The sequence below is a fragment of the Zingiber officinale genome, chromosome 1B (assembly GCF_018446385.1).
Source record: "Zingiber officinale cultivar Zhangliang chromosome 1B, Zo_v1.1, whole genome shotgun sequence".
In the NCBI taxonomy this organism is placed as follows: Eukaryota; Viridiplantae; Streptophyta; class Magnoliopsida; order Zingiberales; family Zingiberaceae; genus Zingiber; species Zingiber officinale.
In genome coordinates, this window is record NC_055986.1 from 151,420,814 (window position 1) to 151,428,706 (window position 7,893).

Below are 7,893 nucleotides of genomic sequence, written 5' to 3' on the forward strand. Positions count from 1 at the left end.
TAGCTATGTATTCTGACTCAGTTGTAGATAGTGCAACACAGTGTTGCTTTCTACTAAACCAGCTGACAAGGGATGGACCAAGTAGTTGGCATCCACCACTTGTGCTTTTTCGGTCTAATTTGCATCCGGCATAATCTGAGTCAGAATATCCTATTAATTCAAAGTTGTTGGTTCTAGGATACCAAATTCCTACATTTGTGGTTCCCTTGAGGTATCTAAAGATTCTTTTGACTTGAGTCAAATGAGATTCTTTAGCACAGGTTTGGTATCGAGCACACATACTAACTGCAAATAAAATGTCAGGTCGGCTTGCAGTTAAGTAAAGTAGACTGCCTATTGCGCTCCGATAATGTTTTAAGTCTACAGATTTCCCATTAGGATCATCATCTAGGATTGTGTTTACGGCCATAGGTGTTTTTATTTCTTTAGTATTTTCCATTCCAAATTTTCTAAGTAACTCCTTAGTATATTTTTGTTGATAAATATAATTTCCTTCATTTGTTTGTTTGACTTGTAACCCTAGAAAATAAGTTAATTTTCCTACCGGACTCATTTCGAATTCGTGTTCCATTAGATTTGTAAATTCGTTTAAAAACTCTGAGTTTGTTGAACCAAAGATGATATCATCTACATAAATTTGAGCTATAAAAATATCTTCTTTTATTGATTTCACAAATAGTGTTGGGTCAACTTGACCTTGGTTGAACCCTTTAGAGATTAAGTAAGAAGTTAGTCTTTCATACCATGCCCTAGGTGCCTGTTTAAGTCCATATAATGCCTTTTTAATTTGTAGACATAATCAGGGTGTTCTAGGCTTTCAAAACCAGTGGTTGACCTACATAAACTTCTTCTTTTATTAATCCATTAAGAAAGGCGGACTTGACATCCATTTGGTATAGTTTGAATCCTTTATGGGCTGCATAGCTTAGTAACATTCTAATGGACTCTAGTCTAGCTACGGGGCATAAGTTTCATCATAGTCAAGTCCTTCAACTTGACTGAACCCTTTAGCAACTACTCTGGCCTTGTTTCTAGTAATTTCTCCAGTTTCACTTAACTTGTTTCTAAATACCCATTTGGTTTCTATTATTTTCTTATCGTTAGGTAGAGGTACTAGGTCCCAAACTTCATTGCGCTCAAATTGAGCTAATTCTTCTTGATAGCTATGACCCATCTGGGTCAAGTAGGGATTCACTACGGTTTTGGGTTCAATATTTGAGATTAATGAGATTTGACTTAGGTTTCGAAAGATGACCTAGTTTGGACCCGAAGGTCTGGGTCACCAATTATTTGGATAGTAGAATGGTTTGGGTTGACTCTTATGGTTCTAGAAGGTTGACTTTCTTGTAGTTGTTCTTCTTCTTCATGATTTTGGGTTTGGTTTGTTCCTTCAGAATTGATATGTTCATGAACAGGGTCAACTGGTTGAGGTTGGGCTTGTTCTAGGTTTTGATTGGATTCTTTGAATTTTACATTGGTGGTTTCCTCAATTCTTAAGGTAACTTTATTATAAATTCTGTAGCCTCTGCTATTCAGAGAGTACCCTAGAAAAATTCCATTTTCTATTTTGGAAGTGAATTTGCCTAAGTGTTCTCTAGTATTTAGGATAAAGGCTGGGCAACCAAATACCTTAAAGTGTTTTATATTAGGTTGTTTGTTGTAAAATATTTCAAAAAATGTTTTATTGTGTTTTTTGTTTAGTGTTGTTCGGTTTTGTACATAGCAGGCTGTACTAACAGCTTCTGCCCAAAAATATTTAGGTAAGTTGTATTCGTTTAGCATAGTTCTAGATGCTTCAAGTAAAGTTCTATTTTTCCTTTCTACAATTCCATTTTGTTGGGGAGTTTTAGGGCAAGAGAATTCATGATGATAGCCATTTTCAAGGCAAAATTTATCAAAATTATGATTTTTAAATTCTCCTCCATTATCACTTCTGATTCTTTTAATTTTTATGCCTTTTTCATTTTCAATTTGTTTGCAGAAATTTGTAAAAATTTCAAAGGTTTCATCTTTATTTTTTAAGAATTTGACCCAAGTGAACCTAGAATAGTCGTCTATTATAACTAAACAGTATAGACTTCCATTTATTGATTTAACTCCATGGGAGTCAAATAGGTCTAAGTGTAAAAGTTCTAGGACTGAGTTGGTTTGGGATTCATTAATTGGTTTGTGGGTAGATTTTGTTTGTTTGCCCTGTTGACAAGCATTACATATCGTTAAATCTAAGTTAGGTAATTTTGGTAAGCCTCTAACTAGACCATTTAATTTAGTTATGTTTCTGAAATGTGTGTGTGACATTCTTCTATGCCATAACCAGGTTTCTTCTTTTTGTGTTAAATAACACTTGACTGAAGAAGTGGTTAAGTTAATGGCATAAATATTGTCTTTTCTAAAGCCTTTTAGGCTTATAGTTGGATTATCTAGATGTTTGATCAAACATTCTGTAGATAGAAATTTTACCTTATACCTAGTGTCACATAATTGACTTATGCTCAGAAGATTGTATTTAAAATTTTCAACAAGTAGAACATTTGTAATTATGAAATCTATTTTTAATTCAATATTACCTATACCAATTACCTTGAGTTTACCGTTGTTTCCAAAGGCAACTGTTCCTAGGCTTTTGTAGGTTAATTGAGTGAACTTGGTGTGATCTCCAGTCATATGTTTGGAGCAACCACTGTCCAAAATCCACTTGGTTTCCTACAACAAGTAGGATTTTTATGTTAGTCTTAGTTTATCAATTTTTAATCAATCATTAAAAAAAAATCTTAATTTTGAAATTAATTTAAGTTTAAAATTTTGAAGTTAATTTTTAAGTTAAAATTAAAATTTTGAAATTAATTTTTAAGTTAAAATTAAAATTTTGAAATTAATTTTTAAGTTAAAATTAAAATTTTGAAAATAATTTTTAAGTTTAAAAATTTTGAAAATAATTTTGAAAATAATTTTTAAGTTAAAATTTTGAAAATGATTTTTAAGTTTAAAATTTTGAAAATAATTTTTAAGTTAAAATTTTGAAAATAATTTTTAAGTTTAAAATTTTGAAAATAATTTTTAAGTTAAAATTTTGAAAATAATTTTTAAGTTTAAAATTTTTGAAAATAATAATAATTTTTAAGTTAAAATTTTGAAAATAATTTTTAAGTTAAAGTTTTGAAAATAATTTTTAAGTTTAAAATTTTTGAAAATAATTTTTAAGTTTAAAAATTTTGAAAATAATTTTTAAGTTAAAAATTGAAATTTTTAAGTTAAAAATTGAAATTTTTAAGTTAAAATTTTGAAAATGATTTTTAAGTTTACAATTTTGAAAATAATTTTTAAGTTTAAAATTTAAGTTAAAATTTTGAAAATAATTTTTAAATTTAAAATTTTTAAGTTAAAATTTTGAAAATAATTTTTAAGTTTAAAAAAATTGAAAGATTAAAATTTGAAATTAATTTAAGTTTAAAATTAAATTTTGAAATTAATTTAAGTTTTAAAATTTAAAAATTTGAAATTAATTTAAAGATTAAAATTAAATTTAAATAATTTTTAAGTTTTATTCATCTCACCCGATCTATATTATCAATCAGGGAAACCTATGGTTTTGTGAGATGAAATTGGTTTGATTATAGAGTTTTGGTTTAACTAGTGTTAGATTCAGACTTAGCTTTGGTTTCCACAAATAGGCATTCTTTGGATAAACTTCTAAGCTCGGTGAGTCTCATGGACATCATTAGAAGTAACCAACCTTTCGAAGTTTTCCGAATAGTCCTATCCACGGAACTTAGTACTAAATCTTAGTGTAACTGGTTAGGATTCGTTTAAGGGTAGCTTCGGTCAGTTCCACTTGGCCAAATGCACCAGATCGAAGCCATATCTTTCTAGGCATGCGATGCCCAAGCTTCCCTAACGTACTATCATCCAAAAACTTCACCAGTACCATGAGTCAAGTTAAACTTGGTCTCTTTTTACTAATCCTAATTACCCTGTCGGGTTAGTTTGTTTTTGGTTACCCTGTCGGGTATGTTAGTTTTGGAGGTGCCAGCTATTCTGGAGCCTCCCCCTGAATTATTGGCCCTTAATTTAGATTTTGGGTTTGTGTCGATTCTTTTTATAGTTATAACCAACTTGGTGATAATCTAAATTTTGTTGAGTTTTGAATTTTGATTTTAAGTTAAATTTATATTTTAGTTTTTGATCTGATTTATTCAAGTTTATATAATGTATTTTATCTTTAGGTATATAGAATTGATTAAGTCCTACTTGCGTGGTTAAGCACGCTTTCGGGACCCAAGCTTGTTTAGTTGCTTTGTGTTGGGTTAATAATGATTTAAAGGTTTTGTTTGAGTTTGACTTATATCCAAGTCCGGTTTTATTATAGCATGCCTTTTGGTTATTTAGAATTAAATCTAAATTTTTAGATCTTGTTGTGAATTTTTCCAACAATTCTTTTAACTTATTAATTTCATTTTTTAATGATAAATTCTCCTCCTCAAGTGTTCGATCTTGAGTTGGATTCGAATTTTTTAATTGTTCCTTGAGGTTTTGATTTTCCTCAAGAAGCGATTTATTTTCATTTTCCAACTTAACTACTTTTTTATTTAAACACGAGATAATTCTAAAGAATTTACGATTTAAGTTTAGGTATACCTCTTCAGAACCTCGGAAGCGAGTGCGGACTCGTGGCTCGATTCGGGTTCGGACCCGTCTTCCGATTCCTCTGATTCGTCTTCCGTTTCAGCTTCGCGAGCCATCAGCGCGAGGTGACTTTGGTGTTTTTGCCTTTCTCCTTCCGATTCGTCTGAGGAGGAATCGTCCCATGTTGCTTTGAGGGCTTTCTTCTTTGTTGACTTTGGTTTGTCAAGTTTCAATCTTGGGCATTCATTCTTGTAGTGCCCCTTTTTGTTACATCCGAAACATGTGACATTTCTTGAGTCGGCTGGCGAACTGATCTTCTGAAGATCCTGTTTGCTGAAGCTTCTCTTTTTCCTGGTGAATATTTTCCTTACCAGGTTCACCAGGTGTTCTTCGTCTTCAGAGTCTTGATCGGAATCTTCTTTAGATTCGGGTTTGTTCTTCTTTTCTTTAGAGGAACCTGCAAATAAAGCTACACCTTTCTCGACCCCGGCGTTAGTTTGCTCATGAAGTTCTAATTCACAGAAGAGTTCATCCAATTTTAATTTAGATAAATTTTTTGAAATTTTGTAGGCATCTACGATTGATGCCCACAAATTGTTTCGCGGAAAAGCATTTAACGCGTACCTGATTAAGTCTCGGTTCTCCATTTGGTGGCCTATCGCGTGGAGATCGTTGAGGATATCTTTGACCCTCGCGTGGAGCTGACTTGCCGTTTCTCCTTCCTGCATTTTTATATTAAAAATTTTATTTAACAGCAAATCTCTTTTTGTTACCTTTGCGTCGCTTGTTCCTTCGTGCAGCTCGATCAGTTTATCCCAAAGCTCCTTAGCGTTTTCATGTGGTCCGACCCGGTTCAGTTCTTCTCGTGTTAGTCCGCAGTGTAGAGTATTGATGGCTTTGTTTTCAATTGATGCCTTTTTCTTTATATCATTTGTCCATTCTTCAGGGTCTACTATTTTCCCGGAGTTGTCTACTGGAATTTTGTAAGCCTTTGTGACGCACATCCATTGGTCGTAGTCTGTCTTCATGTAGACCTCCATTCTCCTCTTCCAGTACGAAAAGTCATCCCCGTTGAATAGGGGAGGACGTACTGTGCTGAAGCCTTCTTGTTGAGACATCTTATCCTGCACACACTAAATTAACTGGAAAAAAATCCCAAGACTTCGTCTTGGATTAGCAGTGCGGGAGAAATAGAAACTCTAAGTTGGTGTTGTACCAATTTAGATTTTAAATGTAACGAGAAAAAAATCTTCCAAAAAGATAATAATATCAGTTTGGAATTGTTAAAAAAAATTATTTCACCCCCTGTCTGATTGGTGGTTGCACCAAATCACAGCGGTACCTGCTCTGATACCACTTGTAAGACCGTTGGATTCGATAGAGGGGGGGGGGTGAATATCGATTCGAAAATCTCGAGTTAAAACGCAGCGGAAATGTAAAGAAGTAAAGAGATGAACACTGTTGATTTTTACTTCGTTCGGAGCCTGTGACGACTCCTACTCGAAGGCCCGTACTCCTTGAGTACTTTCGTTGGGCAATTCACTAGCAATTCGGATAATTACAATTTACGTACAAATATTGCTAATGAAAGGAAAGAAAACAAAGCTAACCGACAAACAATAAATTAAAAGGAGAGCCGGAGTGAGTCGTCGGAGCTTTGTGAACGTTGTTGGAGCGCAGAGCAACAGAGTGATTGGACTCAGAGTTCTCAGAAGACTGATGTTTTGAAGCTCACTGGGCTTCTTTATATCTTTGCTCGGGCGCTGGATCCCTCGGCGCTGGAATGTGACGTAGCACTCCCAACCAGCATGCTCCAAGTGTCAACGTCGTCACGGGATAAAATTTGCCTCGGGCGCCGGATCCTTCCAGGCGCCATTCCGGCGCCGGGCCATTCGGCGCCGGACCCATCGCTTCCTACAAAGTGTTAGTCGAGGCAAATAAACCTGCGACGGTTTGTTAGCACATTTTTGTGCGCTCAAGAATAAAATTAGCATCCAGTATGACTTAGATTCCGTCTTTCCGAGACGGAATCTAGTCACGATCTCGACTTAGATATCCGAAATGGATCTAAGCCGGATCGACGCCTAATGTTCCCTTCCCGGGAACGCGTCCTCGCAGTCACTCCCCTCCAGTGACTTACCTCACTTACCTGCCAGACGTCCGGTCAGCCCGTCGACCCGTCTGGACTTCTTGCCAAGCGTCCGGTCAGCCCGTCGACCCGCTTGGACTTCTCGCCAGCTATCCGGTCAGCCCGTCGACCTAGCTGGACTTCTCGCCAAGCGTCCGGTCAGCCCGTCGACCCGCTTGGACTTCTCGCCAGCTATCCGGTCAGCCCGTCGACCTAGCTGGACTTTTCCTGCACACTTGATAAAAGTGTCAGACAACAACACAACTAACTTAACCCATTTGTCATTCATCAAAACCTGGGTTAGACCGTTAGTGCTACCCGCACCAACAAATAGATCATGACATTTTTCATTTATCAAAATGTCTTTACAATTAGTTATATTCTTCGAAGTTCCAAAGACTTCACATGCCCATGAAATGACTTTTTAGTCAATGGCTTAGTAAAAGGATCAGCAAGCATATTCCTTGTAGGGATGTACTCAAGAATAACCTTTTTCTTGTCAATAATATCCCTTATAAAATTATACTTAATTTCTATATGCTTGTCTTCGCTGTGATATTTGGGATCATTGAAAAAAGCTATTGCAGCTTGACTGTCACAGTACATTGTAACATGACTCCCACTATCCTCAGCAATCTTCAGATGCTTCAGGAACCTTCTTAGCCAGACAGCCTCTTGTACAGCCGCTGCACAAGCCACATACTCAGCTTCCATTGTTGACAAGGCTACACAAGCTTGTTTCTTGCTGTTCTATGAGATGGCGCCATCATTCAACAAGAAGACATAGACATATGTGGATTTTTTGTCATCAAGATCCCTTGCCCAATCTGCATCTGAGTAGCCACTTAGGCTCATATTTGATCCTTGGAAACAGAGACAATAATCAGTTGTTCCTTTGAGATATCTGAATATCCTCTTCACCGCTTTTCAGTGTCTTGATCCTGGGTTTGACTAGAAACGACTAACTAAGCCAACAACATAGCTTATATCGGAACGAGTACACAACATAGTGTACATCAAACTACCAATAGCACTGGCATATGGTTTCTTCTTCATTTCGACTATTTCCTCAGGAGTCTTGGGATACATACTTTTGCTCAAGAGAGTACCTTTCGCTATAGGCGTCTGTTCAACGTTGCAAT